The 19,142-nt window shown below is 42.8% G+C and overlaps 1 protein-coding gene across 9 annotated transcripts in view; it reads left to right on the forward strand.

Moving 5' to 3' along the window:
• Window positions 1-19,142, forward strand: part of ASCC3 (activating signal cointegrator 1 complex subunit 3) — a 1,498,074-nt gene that overhangs the window by 223,421 nt on the left and 1,255,511 nt on the right. The gene's annotated exons all lie outside the window — the stretch shown is intronic.

Raw genomic sequence — 19,142 nt, forward strand, 5'->3', positions numbered from 1 at the left:
AGTAGAAGAATGAAAGAAAGTTCAGAAACAACTGCACAGTTTTTCAAGTCCCTATTTTGAAGAATTGATAAACCAGGTCAAGATGGTAGGTTCAGAGAAAATACATAGTAGTTTGAAGATTTTTGCACAGTTTGAGTTATGTGCCAAAGGTGAAAAAATACATTTTTGGTATAGTACTTGTATCAGAAGTGAATGAGTAGCCTGTGATTAGAGTAGCAGGCTGAGAGCCAGGCGAGCTAAGATTGAAATTTTGCTTAGCCCACTCATGCTCCTTGTGACATTGGGCAAGCCACTTCATCCTCCATTGACTTAAGTACAGAATTAAACTACAGGCTTTTGGGAATAGGGGATTACTTTCTCTACCTAATATCCGATTGTTACTTGCCTTGCACTTGGATTTGGAAAGGTGATTAATTAAAAAAATAATTATCACATGGTTCCTCAAATTTGTCTGAATTTGAGTGAGCTTGTTTTAATTTTAAATGTACTGTTTAGGGTAATTTAGAATTAATCTAAACAGTATATTTTGGTCAGAATTGAGAGGTTGAGTCTGTATATTCAGAAAGGATCCTGTAACGATTGGCCGCACTCATCCAGGACAATGCCAACCCTCGCCAATGCTGTCTGGACTCCTTCGTGGCAGGAACACCGCCATATCTCTCCTGGTTGTGCCACGCTGCTCCCCAGGGTGCATGCCCATGTAACAGCCCTGCCTTCATAGATCCTGTGGCGGGAAACCTGAAGTGATGCCGAGAAATGAAGTCTGCGTGAGCTGGGGATTTAAACCTAAGCAATGCTCCCACACTTCCTCAGCAATAGGTCCTCCTGCTTGTGCAGTGCATGTTGCTATTGACTCCTTGCCTTGCTTTTTGTCTTCCTGCCTTGCCCTGCTCATGTCCTGGTCCCTAGTGCCTTATTTGGTCTGTCCGTCTGTGCCTGACTCCTGGTTCTGACCTCTGCTACAGATATTGACACTTCTTTTGGACTGCCATCTGCCCTGACCCCAGCTTGGACCTTGACCTGCTGTCTGCTCCAACTTTGGCCTGGACTCAGATACTGTTTGCTTGCTGCCTACCCTGACCCCAGCTTGGACCTCGACCTGCCTGCCTGTTTCCTATTCTGACCTTGTCCTGGACTCAGATATTATTTGCTCGTTGCCTGCCCTGACCTATGCCCAGTATTAGACTACGTCTGACCTCTCCTTACAGGTCTCTCACCTAAGCCTTGCTGGCCCTTGGAGCCCAAGGGCTTAGTCTGCAGAGACCGGAGCTGGTGTAGGTGAAGCCCTAGCCCCCACTCCTTGTAAGAGCAAGTCCACTTGCTGTCGGAGAAGGTACAGAATAAGGGAAATGGAACAGCTCCCCTATGAGGAAAGACTAAAGAGGTTAGGACTTTTCAACTTGGAGAAGAGACTGCTGAGGGGGATATGATAGAGGTGTTTAAAATCATGAGAGGTCTAGAACGGGTAGATGTGAATCTGTTATTTATTCTTTCGGATAATAGAAGGACTAGGGTGCACTCCATGAAGTTAGCATGTGGCACATTTAAAACCAATCGGAGAAAGTTCTTTTTCACTCAACGCACAATTAAACTCTGGAATTTTTTGCCAGAGGATGTGGTTAGTGCAGTTAGTATAGCTATATTTAAAAAAAAGATTGGATAAGCTTTGGAGGAGAAGTACATTACCTGCTATTAATTAAGTTGACTTAGAAAATAGCCACTGCTATTCTAGCAATGGTAACATGGAATAGACTTAGGTTTTGGGTAATTGCCAGGTTCTTATGGTCTGGATTGGCCACTGTTGGAAACAGGATGCTGGACTTGATGGACCCTTGGTCTGACCCAGTATGGCATGTTCTTATGTGTGGGCCTAATAGTTTCACCTACTAGGCTGTGTCAACCACACCACAGCCTGGGGCTCATGTCTATGACAGATCTGAGATGGGCCTTGTTTCACCATATGGCTTCATAGGGAGGGACACAATTCATAATATCAGTGTAGTGAAGGATATGATGATGGTTCTCTGTATTCAAGTTAAGTCTGATAAAGGCTGAATTTTTAAATCTGCATTTATTGTGTAGGCTGAAACTACTACTTAGTTTCCATGATTTTTGCATGGTGCTCCAAGCATTGATTCTGCCTGGTTTAGACTTTAGAAATCCAGTCTATATTGGGTTGCCAGCAAAGGTTCTCAGGGCATTACAAATAGTTGAAAATTCCACCGCATTTGCCCTTGCTGGTACAGGATTTAGAGACCATATCATCCCTGTTATCTATTTCCTTCATTGGTTGTCAGTACAATGGAAGATCAATTATAAGATCACTATGCTCATTCACAAACTATTGAGCCACACTGTGTCACCCTGGACATATGCAGTATTATGCATCTATAAACTCTCTATAAACCCATCTAAGCAAAGTGGTTTGCTGAATGTGCCTTCCCTGTGGATGTACTATATGAAACTTGAAAAAGAGCTTTCTCTATGGAGGATCTAACATTTTGGAATATTTTGCTGGCAACTGTGTATGATCACTTATACTTAGACCTTCAGGAAGCAGCTTAAGATGTTTCTATTTAATTATTTGAATGTGGCAGCTAATAGCATGGGATTCATTTCTCCTCAGTAAATGTTTGCAGCTTTCCTGTATCATATGACCGTAACAAATTGTTTGTTTGGTCTTTCGTGGTTTTTTGTTGTTGTATATCCATTGTCATGTCATACATATGACTTTTATGATTATTGGTTTGTACACTGCCTTTATCAGTGGATCAGTGTGGGTAATACATTTTTAAAATAGGTTTCATTTTTCTTTTGCTTTTCTTTACTTTTCTTTACTTCCTCCAGGTACTTCCCCATTTCATCAAAGTTTGTGTTTTTGAACTGCAGAACTCGGGTTTTTGTGCTTCTTTTCCGTATCTTTTTTGTGATATTAAACCATACCGTTTGATGATCACTGGTGCTGAGGTGGGGCGCCCACCTGGACATCAGAGATGTTATCTCCATTAGTGAGCACTAAGTCAACTATTGCTCCACAAGAGAAGGAGCAATACTTGATTTAGTGCTCACTAATGGAGATAACATCTCTGATGTCCAGGTGGGCGCCCACCTCAGCACCAGTGATCATCAAACGGTATGGTTTAATATCACAAAAAAGATACGGAAAAGAAGCACCAAAACCCGAGTTCTGCAGTTCAAAAACACAAACTTTGATGAAATGGGGAAGTACCTGGAGGAAGAACTAAAAGGCTGGGAGAATGTGAGAGATGTGGATCAACAGTGGACCAATCTAAAAGGAGCAATTGCCAAGTCAACTAATCTATATGTTAGAAAAGTAAAGAAAAGCAAAAGAAAAATGAAACCTATCTGGTTCTCAAAGGAGGTGGCTGACAAACTAAAGGCTAAAAGAACAGCGTTCAAGAAATACAAAAGATCCCAAAGAGAGGAGCACAAAGAAGAATATCTGGTAGAACTGAGGGAGACGAAGAAATTAATCAAGAGAGCAAAAAGTCAAGCAGAAGAGAGGATTGCCAAGGAAGTAAAGAGAGGTGACAAAACATTTTTCAGATACATCAGTGAAAAGAGAAAAGTTCAAAGTAGTATGGTGAAATTGAAAGGTGGAAAGGATCAATGTGTGGAGAGAGACGAAAAAATGGCAGAAATATTAAATGAATACTTCTGTTCTGTGTTCACTAAGGAGGACCCTGGAGAAGGACCGTCCCTAGTTAACAAGATACTGGAGGGGAGTGGAGTAGATGTAACTCCATTTACAGTAGAAAATGTATGGGATGAGCTGGGGAAACTGAAAGTAGACCAAGCCATGGGACCTGATGAGGTTCATCCCAGGATACTGAGTGAGCGCAGAGATGTGCTGGCGAGTCCGCTGTGTGACCTGTTCAATAGATCCCTAGAAACGGGAGTGGTGCCGAGTGATTGGAGAAGAGCTGTGGTGGTTCCGCTTCACAAGAGTGGAAACAGAGGAGGCTGGTAACTACAGACCGGTTAGCCTCACTTCGGTGGTGGGAAAAGTAATGGAGTCACTGTTGAAAGAGAGAATAGTGAACTATCTACAGTCGGGAGAATTGCTGGACCAGAGGCAGCATGGATTCACCAGGGGAAGATCCTGTCAGACAAATCTGATTGACTTTTTTGACTGGGTAACCAAGGAATTGGATCAAGGAAGAGCGCTCGATGTCATCTACTTGGATTTCAGCAAAGCTTTTGATACGGTCCCGCACAGGAGACTGGTGAATAAAATGAGAAGCTTAGGAGTGAGTGCCGAGGTGGTGACCTGGATTGCAAACTGGTTGACGGACAGAAGACAATGTGTGATGGTAAATGGAGCTCTCTCTGAAGAGAGGGAGGTTATAAGTGGTGTACCACAAGGATCGGTGTTTGGACCAGTCCTGTTCAATATATTTGTGAGTGACATTGCGGACGGGATAGAAGGTAAGGTTTGTCTTTTTGCGGATGACACTAAGATCTGCAACAGAGTGGACACGCCGGAAGGAGTGGAGAGAATGAGACGGGATTTAAGGAAGCTGGAAGAGTGGTCGAAGATATGGCAGCTGAGATTCAATGCCAAGAAGTGCAGAGTCATGCATATGGGGAGTGGAAATCCGAATGAACTGTATTCGATGGGGGGAGAAGGGCTGATGTGCACGGAGCAGGAGAGAGACCTTGGGGTGATAGTGTCTAATGATATGAAGTCTGCGAAACAATGCGACAAGGCGATAGCAAAAGCCAGAAGAATGCTGGGCTGCATAGAGAGAGGAATATCGAGTAAGAAAAGGGAAGTGATTATCCCCTTGTACAGGTCCTTGGTGATGCCTCACCTGGAGTACTGTGTTCAGTTCTGGAGACCGTATCTACAAAGAGACAAGGACAAGATGGAAGCGGTACAGAGAAGGGCGACCAGGAAGGTGGAGGGTCTTCATCGGATGACATACGAGGAGAGATTGAACAATCTAAATATGTACTCCCTGGAGGAAAGGAGGAGCAGGGGTGATATGATTCAGACTTTCAGATACTTGAAAAACTTTAATGATCCAAAGACAACGACAAACCTTTTCCATCAGAAAAAAATCAGCAGAACCAGAGGTCACGAGTTGAGGCTCCAGGGAGGAAGACTAAGAACCAATGTCAGGAAGTATTTCTTCACGGAAAGAGTGGTGGATGCCTGGAATGCCCTTCCGGAGGAAGTGGTGAAGTCTAAAACTGTGAACGAATTCAAAGGGGCGTGGGATAAACACTGTGGATCCATCAAGTCTAGAGGGCGTGAATAAAGAAGAGGCAGCAAAACACTGCACGGAGCGGCAGTAGCCACAGAGGCATTCAAACACTGCACGGAGCGGCAGTAGCCACAGAGGCATTCACGGAGCGGGATGCCAGTGGCCAGTAGTTGGTGTTCCACCTTCACGGAGCGGAAGGATGGAGGGCTGCTATCTCCAAAAAAAAAAACAAAACAAAAAACAAAAAAAAAATCTCCAAAAAAAAAAATAACAGGGGTGGGTAAGAGTATGGGGTAAGGGTGTGGCCTGCTTGTTACAGCGGTTGCTACCCCTAATTGAGCTGGACGTTCACTTGGATGCAGATACGGCGCTGCTCTCTAAATTGGTGGTGGGGTGGGGGGGAATTAGGGCTGGAGGGTACTGGAAGCCAATAGTAACAGGTGGGAGAGAATAAAAGGGGAAAAATGGATAAAGTGCGTAGCTTGCTGGGCAGACTAGATGGACCGTTTGGTCTTCTTCTGCCATCATTTCTATGATTCTATGTAAAATATATTTTACTACAAGTGGTTCTAGTCCTCACTGCTCTTTGTAGCGGAGTCCAGCCATTTAGAGGATGTTGACTAGGGATACTTCTCTAAGGAAACTAAGGACTCCTCAGTTAACTACTTCATCATTGGGGTCCTGGATTAGTGTCCTCTCTCCCCTAGGATCTGAGGAAAGATCGAAGGGAATCCCCTCTGACTGCCACCTGAACCTCCAGAACATTAATCTTCACCAAAGGTTCCTAGGTAAGTTGAATAAAGCACTAGGGGTTAATGCCCAAGAGGACAAGGACTCTCACACTGACATTTTTGGCCTTCTCCAGATCTTCTCTCTGGCTGAGATGGCAGCCATCCTGCAAGAATTACAAATCCGAATATTGGAAAATCCAGTCTTCTGTGCTTCAGTGACCAGGAAGTTAGTTCTGAAGTAAGGAGTCCAGAAACTGCAGGATTTGGATTAGGCCAACTGCCTCATCAATCAGCTGTGCAGTCCATGTTAAAAAAAAAAAAAAAAAAAAAAAAGGGCAATGAAAACAAAAATATTCTCAAACTCCAGGGAAAGACCCCAGTCTGCTGGACAATTTTGGAAAAAAGTTATTCTAGAATATCATGCTTAATGCTCTAATTTCTGCTCATCAGTTTTACATGGAATGCAGAAACTGAAGCCATTACTTCCTCTGGGGAACAACAGCTTTGCATACCCACAGCTACTTCCTGATGCAAAGGTATACATATGTTATCTTATCCTGTCAATGTATGAATTGTTGGACATGACAACCTATTCCTCATCAACCTCCTTCAGAACACCTGGATGGCTTGGTTTGAGGGCCAGCAGTTTGCTCGACAATGCCTGTTCTGCCCTCAGCTCTCAGTCTCTAGCTTGAGTGCTTACACAGTCTGTTAAACCTTTTTTCCTAGCTTCAGATGCTAGAGGACTCAGTTCTTGAATACCAAATATTTATTAGAATGATGAAACAGTTCAACACTCACTATGAATGGCTAGACAAGAAGCTGTATAGACAGGAGCCCCTGTTTGAGCTGTTATGTGGCTCTCCCACAATCATCTGAAACTTAACACTTCAAAAACAGAAATAATACACTTAACCTCCATTCCAGTGTCTGACTGCAGTCCTCCTGTTCATCTTGATCTCAATGGCACTCTTTTACTGATTACATCTAAAGCCCGTGACCTCAGAGTCATAATCGACGCCAGTCTTTCCATGTCACATCACATATCTCTAACAGTAAAAAACAAAAAACCAAAAAAACACCTTTTTTTTAAGCTACATATGCTGCAATTTCTCAGACCCTTACTTTTTCATCAAGACTTCAGAACCAGTCCTGCAATCTTTAATTTTCAGTAATCTAGACTACTGCAATGCCCTGTTTTTTGGACTCCATCAAAATGCTGTTTAGCCGCTACAATTAATCCAGAACTCAGCAGCACGCATCCTCACTGGTAAGTCACACAGAGACCATATTTTGCCTGTATTATACTCTACATTGGTTACCAATTGAATTCAGGATCAAATTCAAAATTCTTTCCATTATTCATATATTTTTTTTAATTTTTATTTATGCAATTTCTTTTATACAATCAAGCAAGTGATCATGAAATTTAAATACTGGAAGGTATATCTCCAAAAGAAATTAATACAGTGGGAGATGGAATCTGTATTTCAAAGCAAAGGCAAATTCCAGGAAAGAAAAAAAAGAATTATTTGGCAATATGAACAATTGAATTTAAAGAGAACACATGAATTTTCCAATACTATTGCTCTGACTTTGCCTTTGCTTCCACAACAGCTTCTGGCAAGAGACCAATAGCTCAAAAGGCACCATCTAAAATTGACATAGCAGGTCCAGTCTAAATCTGCCCCAAGTTTTTGACTAATCTGCAAACCTAGCAGTCATCCTCAGAGTGGGAAGAGGATTCATCACTACCTGGAAGGATGGTGCAAGATCATCTAAGACCGCTGAGTAATCAAAATTGTGCTATGTGGCTACTGCTTGCGTTTCTCCCAGCTTTCCCTGATACCTCATTGTTCAGCCTTCAATCTGGATCCGGTTCACTCAGCTTCTCCTGGTGGTGGAATCACTCCTCAAACAGCTGGCAATAAAATCTGTTCCACCTAATCAACATGGCCAGGGATTGTATTCCTGCTGTTTTCTTATCCTCAAGAAAATGGGGGATTGAGATTTTTCCTGTATTTAAGAAGTCTCCTCCAAGAACCTGCTATAGGAGAAATTCAAGATGAATTTCCTTTGCATGATCCTACTCTTCATCTGGACAGGGGAGTAGGTGTGTGCCCTAGATCTCAAGGCCATTTGTCATCTCACATTCATCTATCCATCCCTCCCACTGGCACTACCTACTCTTTGTATGCGAATTCTCACTACTAGTACCGGGTATCACGCATGTGAGCCCTTGGGCTGTGGCATGGTTAATGCAGCTTAGCAAGTGAACTTACTAGGCCCATGACAACAGCAGTTGGACTCTTACTAGGACTAGAGCTAGGGCTTCACCTATACTAGCCCTATTCCCCACAGGTTGAGCCCTTGGGTTCCAGGGACGGGCAGGGCTTAGGTGAGAGTCCTGTAAGGAGTGGCCAGACGAAGTTGAGTGCCGGACAGAGGTCAGCATAGGCAGCAAGCAAACGACACTTGGGTCCAGGCCGAGGTCCAAGCACTTCAGAAGAGAAGCCCATGTCCGTAGCAGAGATCAGAACCAGGAGTTGGGCAGAGACGGACAGACAAGACAAGGTACTGGGAACTAAGACATGAGTAGGGCAAGGCAAAGGAGAGAATGATAGCGACATGCACTGCAGGAGCAGGAGGACCTGGGAGTGTGGCTGGGGTTTAAATCTCTAGCTTCAAGTTTCTTGCCGCAGGGCCTATGAAGGCAGGGCTGCCGTGTGTGCATGCACCCTAAAGAGCAGCACAGCTGGGAGAGAGAATGAGATGGCGGTGTTTCTACCACAAAGGAGTCCAGAAAGCATCAGTGAGGGTCAGTGGCATCCTAAGTTTGTGTAGCCAGTTGTGGGGTCATCCTGTGATTGACTGAACGTTAGTTCCCCGCTGCTTCCTAAGCCCCCTTCCCAAGGTTCAGGGTTTGGGCTTGCGTGGGAAGAGGTTGTGGAATTCTCGAGTGATGTGCAAGCTGGTTTCCAATAGTTTCTTTGGGACTGGATCCCTTCTACAAGATAAGATATTGTAACATGCCTCGGATGCATTTGGAGTCCAGGTTGGTTTCAACTTTGTACTGCTTGTCCTCCTCAGAAGTCACCTTCATTGGTTTGGGAGGAGATTGTGAAGACCTTGACAAAAAATAGAGGGTTGTGAAGTGACATGTGGAAAACAGCAGGCCCTGAGGATGGGTGGCAGTTTTAATTCATATCCCATTAGTCCAATCTGTGGCATGATGGGAACTGGCCCAACGAGGTGAGAATTTGGTAGATGGAATTTTTTAACGCGGTGAGAATTTGGTAGATGGAATTTTTTAGCCGTAGGCTGCGGGTATTGAGCCTTACTAAATCCCCTGGTTTGAGGTGAAGCTTTTGCTGGCTTGTTTCTTGTATTTTTCTGTGGCTGTGGTGAGAAGTTGGTGGGTCTTTTTTCACAGCTCTTTAAGATCTTGACTCTCAACGTTAGCAGTGGGACATGGTAGTTAACTGGTATAGGGAGTGGCACCCGAGGCTGTCTACCATACAAGATCTGGAATGGAGGTGACCCCTTAGAGTCTTTGTGATTATTATAGCAGGAATGCCCGATCATCCTGATGTTAGTTTTATAGGTCTTAGGAATCCCTTGAGGATTTGGTTGGTTCTTTCCGTCTGTCCATTGCTTTGTGGATGGTATGCAGAGGAGAAGTCCAAAGAAATTCCAAATTTTCCAGAACCATGCTGTGAATTGCACTCCTCGATCCGAGAGAATATATTCAGATAAGCTGTGGAGTCCAAAGATATGCTGGAAAAACAGATGACAGTTTTTAGGCTTAAGCAAGCCCGGGAAGTGATATAAAATGATTCATTTTTGAGAACCAGTCCACCACAATCCAGATAGGAATATTGCCATTAGAGAGAGGGAGGTCAGTTACAAAGTCCATGGCCACGTGATTCCATGGTTTCTTAGGGGGGGCTAGCAATGTCTGTAAACAAGCCCCCAAGGGCGAGCATGGGAGCTCTTATTAAATGTACACTTAGGAAAGGATGCCACATAGTGTTATACATCAAGCCTTATTTGAGGCCATCAATAGAGGAAAGGGAGCAGTTTCATGGTTTTAGCTACTCCGGAGGTGGCCTTCCAGGTGGGAATCATAGGCTCACTTAAGTAACTTCTCTTGGAGACATTTGGGGAGCACCAACTTCCTCGATGGTACTGGAATTGCTGTAACTTTTATGAATCTCACAGGATCAATGATGCATCAAAGTGGTTGAGTCAAATCCTCTGTTTCAAAGGATTGTGAAAGGGCATCAGCCTGTTAATTCTTCTCCGCCAGTCAGCACTGGAGCTTAGAGTTGAAGCAATTAAAGAAAAGAGACCATCTGGTTTGGAGTGGGCTTAACCACGGGGCTTGATAGAAGTGCTGCAAGTTTTTATGATCTGTGAAAATCGTGACTGGATGCATGGAACTGCCTCCCAGTGGAGGTGGTAAAGACAAAAATGTATTTATTTATTTATTTATTTATTTCATGATTTTTTGAATACTGGCATTCATGTCAAAACATATCACGTCAGTTTACATCATAACTCAAATGTTGATTAATACATTTGCATTTAAAATAAGGAGGATAACATCTAAAACATATTCATTTAAAATAAAATAAAATCTAAAACACATCCATATCACAAAAAGCTAAAATGAAACTAAAACTATAAATCAAAGTACATACTAAAAAATATACAGACTGTACCACTAAGAGTTATAATAAAGGAAATAAATACAGCAGAGTCAATCTTTGTTAAAAGCTTGATTAAAAAGCCAGGTTTTGACTCCTTTTTTAAAAGCTCATAACTACAAACCATGGGATCTCTGAGGGGAGTGATGGGAATTGTAAAGCTAAATTAGTTAGGTGGATGGGCAGACTAAAGAGTCCACATGGTCTTTTTCTGCTGTCATATTTCCATCTTTCTTATTGCTTGTGTGTTATGGCTGCTATATCCTCTTGACCATGGAGATCCCAGATTATAAGTAAGCAAACTTGCTATTTGTGCAGTTTTTAGCTTTTCTTGCAGAATGTGGGAGAATAGGTAGGAAAACAGTGCAAAAAGAACCTCGGGGATCCTGCACACATAACACTCTCCCTTTCTCCTGTCCTCACCATCCTCATTTCAGACAGTGCTGCTTGACATGTTTGTTTATGGACTTGGCCGTAGAAGCAGGTCTGTGCTTTTTCCCTTATGTCTTTGTATCAGACCATGAAAGTCAGAGCCCGTGTTGGTTGTCTGAATCCAATACCTCTTTCCATCCCCCCCCCCCCCCCCCCCGCCATATCAAAGCAGAGAGTGATGTTGCAGTTTCAAAGGTTTTCAGAGTATGTGCCATGCAGTGCCCAAACTCCCTCTCTGTTCTCAAAGTTTTGCAACACAGTCTCTGACAACTGCACGGTACAAAAAGAATATTGCTGTTTAGGAAAGTAGTACCTGCAACACAGGTTGAGAGAAAGGGGGGTGGGGGGAACTAGCCGGTGGAAACTGGTGAGCTGCAGTTGGAGGGCAGGATAAACACAATGGGGCAATATGCACGCAAAAAAATGTGCATTCAACCTGGATGCACGTTTTTTGAATGCACGCACATCCTCTCTCTTGGGTGCTTGATGTAATAATCAAATGAGCTGGTGCGTTAAAAGGGACGCGCAGTGGATAAATTGAGTGTCCCTAGCATATCCATGGTATCGAGCACTCAGGAGAAATGGCTGGTGCAAGTAAGGAAAACACATAGGTTTTTGAGTGTCTGGTTTCCTAACCCATCACAGCTGTGCTCACAAATTGAGCTTCCCTTTTCCTATTCTGACCTCTGTCAAGATTTTTATTTTCATTTTGCAGCTTTCTGTAGTTATTCCTGCTCAGTATCATAACGATATTAAATAGGGGGAACCACAGAAAGCTGTATTTTTTTTGCGTTTCTGAGTATGGCTTGGGGTGCCTCAAAACTTAACTCCAGATCTGGGCTGGCGTTAATTTTTGTGGGTTAAAATGTGCGCATCGGGCACACATTATTATTATTATTTTTTTTTTACATCGGAGGTGCTAGCTAATAGCTTCATTAACATGGTATTTGCATGTGATGAGTGCTATTAGCTATGTGCATTTTGAGTTCGATAATCCCAATATTGCATTGGGCGTATGTCTAGCACATCCAAAATGCTCGTTTCGATGTTTAGCAGTGTGTTGTGCTCAGCACCCGATATTGCATGGCCCCAGTGAGGGCACATGTGATTGGGAAAATTAGTTTGACACTGCAGGCACAGCCATCTTAAAGCAGAAAATGAATGGCCTGTCAAAGGTTATGTAGAAGTTGTAAGTATGTATACTGTAGAGGAGAGGAGAGACGTGGAGATATGATACAGAATTTTAAATATCTGAAAGGAATTAATGCTCAAGAAAGAAAAAGAAGCTGTAGAATTAGGGGTCATGATATGAAACTCCAGGGACGATGTCAGGAAACGTTTCTGCATGGAAAGGGTAGTGGATGGATGTAATGCCTTCCTGGAATAGGTGGTGAAGACAAAGCTAATGGAATTCAAAAGGGCTTGGGATAAACAGAGTATCCCTAGGAGCTGGAGGATGGAAAGGAAAAAACTGGGGTAACTTGTGGTAACTTTAAGTATAACTTTTCTTCATAGGGTAATCTGTACGTATCATCAGTTTCAACCCTAAACAGGAGTCATAGGTATAGCTTGCATGGAGTGGCAGTTACAGTCCTAAACATATTGCTGGGCTGAATGGATGGACCATGTGGTCTTTATTTACTGTCATTTAATATGTGGTCAGCAGAAAAGGGCCATTTGTAGTTATGAGCAGGACCAACGGTCGACTAATGTTTACTTGGTAATTTTGTAAAGAAATAGAATTCAGAAAAACAATTAGAGGCAGTGCTGCAGTAATCCATTTTCAGTGGAAGTGCAGTGAGCTATTGTGAGCAAATTATCATGCCAATAAAGTTTCCTGAGATCTGAATCTGTTATGGTAAACCATGAGAAAAAAGCAGGACCGCCAAGAACTGCTGGATGTTTAAGGAGGCCAATGCTGTCCTTTAGATAAAATCATGTTTAAGCAGCATCTAATTGACATAAAGGGTCAGACCAAGGGTCCATCAAGTCTGGTAGCGGTTTCCCAATAGTGACCCAATCTAGGTCAAAAGTACCTGGCAAGATCCCAAATAGTAGATAGATCCCATGCAGCTAACACCTAGGGATAAATAGTGGCTTTCCCACAAGTTTATCTGCTTAATAACAGTTTATGGACTTTTCCTCCAAAAACTTGTCCAAACCTTTTTAAAACCCAGCTATGCTAACTATCTTTACCACATTTTCGGCCATGAATTCCAGAACTTAATTGTGCATTGAGTGAAACAAATGTTTTCTCCAATTTGTTTTAATGTGCAAAGTGTCCCCGAATCTTCTTTTTTGAAAGAGTAAACAACTAATTCACATTTACAATTTCTACGCCACTCATGATTTTATGGACCATCCCTCCTCAGCCATTTCTTCTGCAGGTTGAAGAACCTTAGCTTCTTTAGCCGTTCCTCACAGGGGAGCTGTTCCCTCCTGGCTATGATTTAGGTTACCCTTCCCTGTTCATTTTCCAATTCAGCTCTATCTTTTTAGAGATGATGTGACCAGATTTGTGCACAGTACGCCAGGTGCAGATTCAGTATGGAACAATGCAGGGGTATTATGGCATTCTCCATTTTATTCTCCATTTCTTTCCTAATAATTTCTTACATTCTGTTTGCTTTTTTGACTGCTGCCATACATTGAGGATAGGATTTCAAAGTATTGTCCACAATGACATCTAGATCCTTTTCTTGGGTGGTGGCCTTACATCATGTAATTACAGTTTGGAATACTTTTCTCTGTGTATCACTTTGTACATTAAATTTCATCTGTCATTTGGATGCCCAGTCTCGCAAGATCTTCCAGTAATTTTTCACAATCCACTCGTAATTTAACAACTTGGAATTATTTTGTCATCTGCAGATTTTATCACCTCACATGTTTACTTTTCCAGATCGATTTTAAATATATTAAAAAGCACCGGTCCTAGTATCAATCTCTGGGGTACTTTTGTTTGCCTTCCTCCATTGAGGATATTGACTATTAAGTCCTACTTTGTTTCCTGTCCACCATTTTGCAGTTCATAATTGGACATTGCCTCCTATTCCATAACTTTTTAATTTTCTTTGGAGTCTCTCAAGTGACTTTTCAAATGCTTTCTGAAAATCTAAATATACTATATCCACCAGCTCACCATTGTCCATGTTTATTAACCCCTTAAAAAATGTAGCAGATAGGTGAAGCAAGATTTCCCTTGTGTAAATTCATGTTGGTGGTGTCCCATTAAACCATGTCTTTCTATTTGTTGTGTGATTTTGTTCTTTAAAATAGTTTCCTGATTTTTCTCAGCACTAAATCAGGTTCACTGATTTATAGTTTACTGGATCACCCTTAAAACCCTTTTTAAAAATTAGCATTTCATTGATCACTCTCAGATCTTCAGGTATACTAGATAGGTTACAAATTAATAGTAACAGATCTGCAGTTTCACTGTGATTTGTTTGTTCTTCGAATCATCACCATTAACTATCATTTCCGGCATTGATATCTACCCAACATCCTCCTAAGTAAACAGTGAAGCAAGAATTCATTTGTTTTTTCTGCAATGTCTTTCCTATGTGCCCCTTTTACCCTTCAGTTATCTAATTAGCCCAGTTGACTTCCTCAGAGACTTCTTGCTTTGCATGTATTTGAAAGTTTTTATTATGAGTCTTTGCCTCTACTGCCAGCTTTTTTTCAAAATCTCCTTTGCCTGTCTTATCAGTGTTTTGCATCTAACTTATCAGTGCTTATGCTTTTTCCTATTTTCTTCAGTTGGATCCTCTCCATTTTTGGAAAGATGTGCTTTTGGCTAAAATATTCTCTTTCACCTCATCTTTTAACTATGCCAGCTTCATGTCGCCTTTTTAATGTGTGGAATACATCTAGGCTGGGCTTCCAAGATATTTTTAAGCAATGTTTTTATCTGATGTAAATTCTTAATCTTTTGCAGCTGCACCTTTTAATTTTTTTCTATTTTCCTCATTTCATCATAATCTCCTTTTTGAAAAGTTAAATGCAAGACTAGTAGTTTGTTTTAATGTCCTCTCTCCCAATTAAGTCCAATTTGATTGCCTTATGATCAATGTTGTCAAGAGGCCCTACTACTATAGAGGAAAAATCCATAAACAGCTATTATGGTAATTAATAAGCAATAGTAGTTGTGGTTTATCTATTATCCCAGGACAAGCAGGATGCTAGTCCTCACACATGGGTGACGTCACTGACTGAGCCCTATTGCGGGAAAACTTTGTCAAAGTTTCTAGAAACTTTTGACTGGCACTGTGAGGCCACTGAGCATGCCCAGCATGCCATGATATTCTCTGCCACAGGGGTCTCTCTCTCTAGTGTTCGTTTTTCCGCTCTGCTGTAAGCATTGCAGAGCAAGAAGCCCTGTGAGTTTCTCACAGACTTACTGACTAGAAAGTCATTGATTTTTCGAAATATTTTTCGCCCATACGGGATTTCTCTCTCATTTCCACCATCCGGTGAGAAATCATAGTCTTGTTTTTACTTTTAAGTAAAAACTCCCTCTCAGAATTTTTCCCCTCTTTTCATCAACGGCTGTCGGGAAAAGATGGCTTCAGGATTTAAAAAATGTCCGGTATGTAATCAGACGATGTCTATAACAGATCCACACCTTGAGTGTGTTCTCTGTTTGGGAGATAAACACGATGTCTCATCCTGCCCTCAGTGTACAGAGATGACTCCCAAAGGAAGAAAACTTCGACAGGAGAAGATGGAACATCTCTTCCACCTTTAGCTTCTTCCTTCTCCTTCAACATCGATGAAATCGTCCCCGGCAGGTGTTTCAATAAAGGTTTTACTGAAAAAACATCGTCTGGAAGGATCGGGAGATCAAGCATCGACTTCGACATCGATGAGGTCAGTAGTCGAGCATAGGCCTAAACATCGGCAGCGACATCGACACACACAGACTCTAGTGTCAACCCTCTCCCCGGAGGAACCGACAGCTAAGCGGCAGAAACCTCAGGAAACTCCAATACCAGCAGCACCGGGGCCTACACCATCATCAATTGAACCTCCAAAGGGATCTGTGCAGGTAATATCAACGCCTACACACCAGCTGTATCGCAGGAATTGTCTAATTTTATAAGATAAGCGGTGATCCAGGCCCTGAAATAAGACACCCATTCCGGCGACATTACCGATGCCGGTGTCAACACTGATGCTGGTTCTTGAACCGATGCCGATACCTTTGCCAATGCCGGTGATTCCGCCAACACCAGTTACCATATATTTGCCGATGACTTTGTCAATGCCGATGTCACTAATTACATCGATGCCGGTACCTAAACCGATGACAACTGTGGTGACATTGATGTGACCACCGAAGACGACAACACCATCTTCGGTTCCAACACCAGCACCATCGATGCCAACCTTGCCTGGGGATCCAGGAGATTCAGAATTTGCACTATATCAGCTGTTAATGAAAAAATATCACAAACTGCTCGATTCTCTTCCCTCAAATCCACTGGAAGAACAACCTGAGGAACCACCTATTGATGATCCATTACCAGGGCCTTCAGGGATTCCTCGACCACCTGCAACTGCCAAAACTTTTCCTCAAGCCCAAAAACCACATGATACTTGGAGTGATACGCAATCAGACACCTCATCTGAAGCTTTTATGTCTGATCCATCCCCACCAAATCCAGAAGATTTCTCATTCACATCTTTTGTACAGCAAATGGCTGACACTGTACCATTCACTTTGGTCACAGAGCAAGATACCAGACAGCAAACATTGGAGGTGCTTCAATTTGTAGACCTCCAAAGCAAGTGGTAGCTATACCAGTTCATGATGTTCTGCTGGATTTGCAATGTCGCATTTGGGAATATCCATGCTCGGTGCCAGCTGTTAACAAATGAATGGACAGTACATATTTGGTGCAGACTACCCCTGGCTACCAAAAATCGCAGCTCCCTCACCAGTCAGTAGTGGTAGAGTCTGCGCAAAAGAAGTCCAAGAGGGTTAGACCACATTCCTCAAATCCCCCAGGTAAAGATCATAGATTTTTAGATTCTCTGGGGCAGAAGGTCTACCAAGGGGCCATGTTAAATTCTAGGATATCTTCATATCAACTTTACATGACCCAATATCAAAGAAATTTGTGGAAGCAAATGCAAGAATTTATTCCATCTCTTCCATCACAATATCAAGAAGCAGCCCAAGCCATCATCCAAAAAGGACTGGAGGCAGATATAGTTGCGATGGAGAAAGGTACAGAGAAGGGCAACCAAAATGATAAAGGGGATGGAACAGCTCCCCTGTGAGGAAAGGCTGAAGAGGTTAGGGCTGTTCAGCTTGGAGAAGAGACGGCTGAGGGGGGATATGATAGAGGTCTTTAAGATCATGAGAGGTCTTGAATGAGTAGATGTGATTCGGTTATTTACACTTTCGAATAATAGAAGGACTAGGGGACATTCCATGAAGTTAGCAAGTAACACATTTAAGACTAATCAGAGAAAATTCTTTTTCACTCAACGCACAATAAAGCTCTGGAATTTGTTGCCAGAGAAGGTAGTTAGTGCAGTTAGTGTAGCTGGGTTTAAAAAAGGTTTGGATAAGTTCTTGGAGGAGAAGTCCATTAATGGCTATTAATCAATTAAACTTAGGGATTAGCCACTGCTATTAATTGCATCAGTAGCATGGATTCTTCTTAGTGTTTGGGTAATTGCCAGGTCCTTGTGGCCTGGTTTTTGGCCTCTGTTGGAAACAGGATGCTGGGCTTGATGGACCCTTGGTCTGTCCCAGCATGGCAATTTCTTATGTTCTTATGTTCTTATGTAGCCTATGATGGGTTCGAGACAGCTTCCAGAGTGGCTGCATCGGGATCAGTGCCAGGCGTTGGGCATGGCTTAAAGCCTCGGACCTCAGGCCTGAAGTCCAGGATAAATTAGTAGATCTCCCATGCCTGGGAGATAACCTCTTTGGATCCAAAGTACAGGATGCAGTTACGCAGTTAAAAGAGCATACGGAAACAAGCAACAGCTCATCAGTTTCTAACCTTGCTAGGCCACATGGCCTCCACAGTTCATGTCACTCCTATGGCAAGGCTAGCCATGAGAGTAACCCAATGGACTTTAAGATCACAATGGATCCAAGCCATTCAACCACTATATACTCCAATTCAAGTAACCCACCAACTACGTTCCTCTCTTCTTTGCTGGGTGAACAAGGACAATTTGCGCAAGGGCCTACCCTTCCAACAACCAGTCCCACAAATAACGCTAACTACAAATGCATCCACCTTGGGTTGGGGAGCTCACATACACAATCTCCAAACCCAAGGTACTTGGACAAGACTCGAAGCAACATTTCAAATCAATTTTCTGGAGCTTCAAGCTATACATTATGCTCTGCATGCGTTCAAGGACTGCCTTTCAAACAAGACTGTTCTCATCCAAACGGACAACACAGTTGCCATGTGGTACATCAACAAACAAGGAGGTATGGGCTCGTATCTCCTTTGTCAAGAAGCTGCACAGATTTGGGGCTGGGCCCTGAAACACTCAATGTTCCTTTGGGCCACTTATCAGGCAGGCATTCACAATGTAGTGGCGGATCGACTCAGTCGTCAGTTCCAACCACACGAATGGTCCCTGGATCCCTCAGTAGTTGGGGGCAACCAACAATAGATCTCTTTGCATCACCTCTGAATCACAAAGTGGATAAATTCTGTTCTCTACAGAAACAGAAGAACCAGCCAGCCAAGGACGCCTTTGCTCGCCCTTGAAATTCAGGCCTTCTATACGCGCATCCTCCAATACCGCTCATAACCAAAACTCTAGTGAAGCTACAAAGGACAGAGGGACCATGATTCTCATAGCCCCGTATTGGCCTCGACAAGTATGGTTTCCCATACTTCTAGACCTCTCAGTCAGGGATCCAATTCGTCTGGGAGTAGCTCCCACTCTCATAACTCAGGATCAGGGTCGGTTGCGCCACCCCAACCTTCAATCCCTATCCCTGACAGCATGGATGTTGAAAGCTTGATCTTACAACCACTCAATCTCTCAACCAA

Source organism: Rhinatrema bivittatum, chromosome 3, assembly GCF_901001135.1.
Source record: "Rhinatrema bivittatum chromosome 3, aRhiBiv1.1, whole genome shotgun sequence".
NCBI lineage: Eukaryota > Metazoa > Chordata > Amphibia > Gymnophiona > Rhinatrematidae > Rhinatrema > Rhinatrema bivittatum.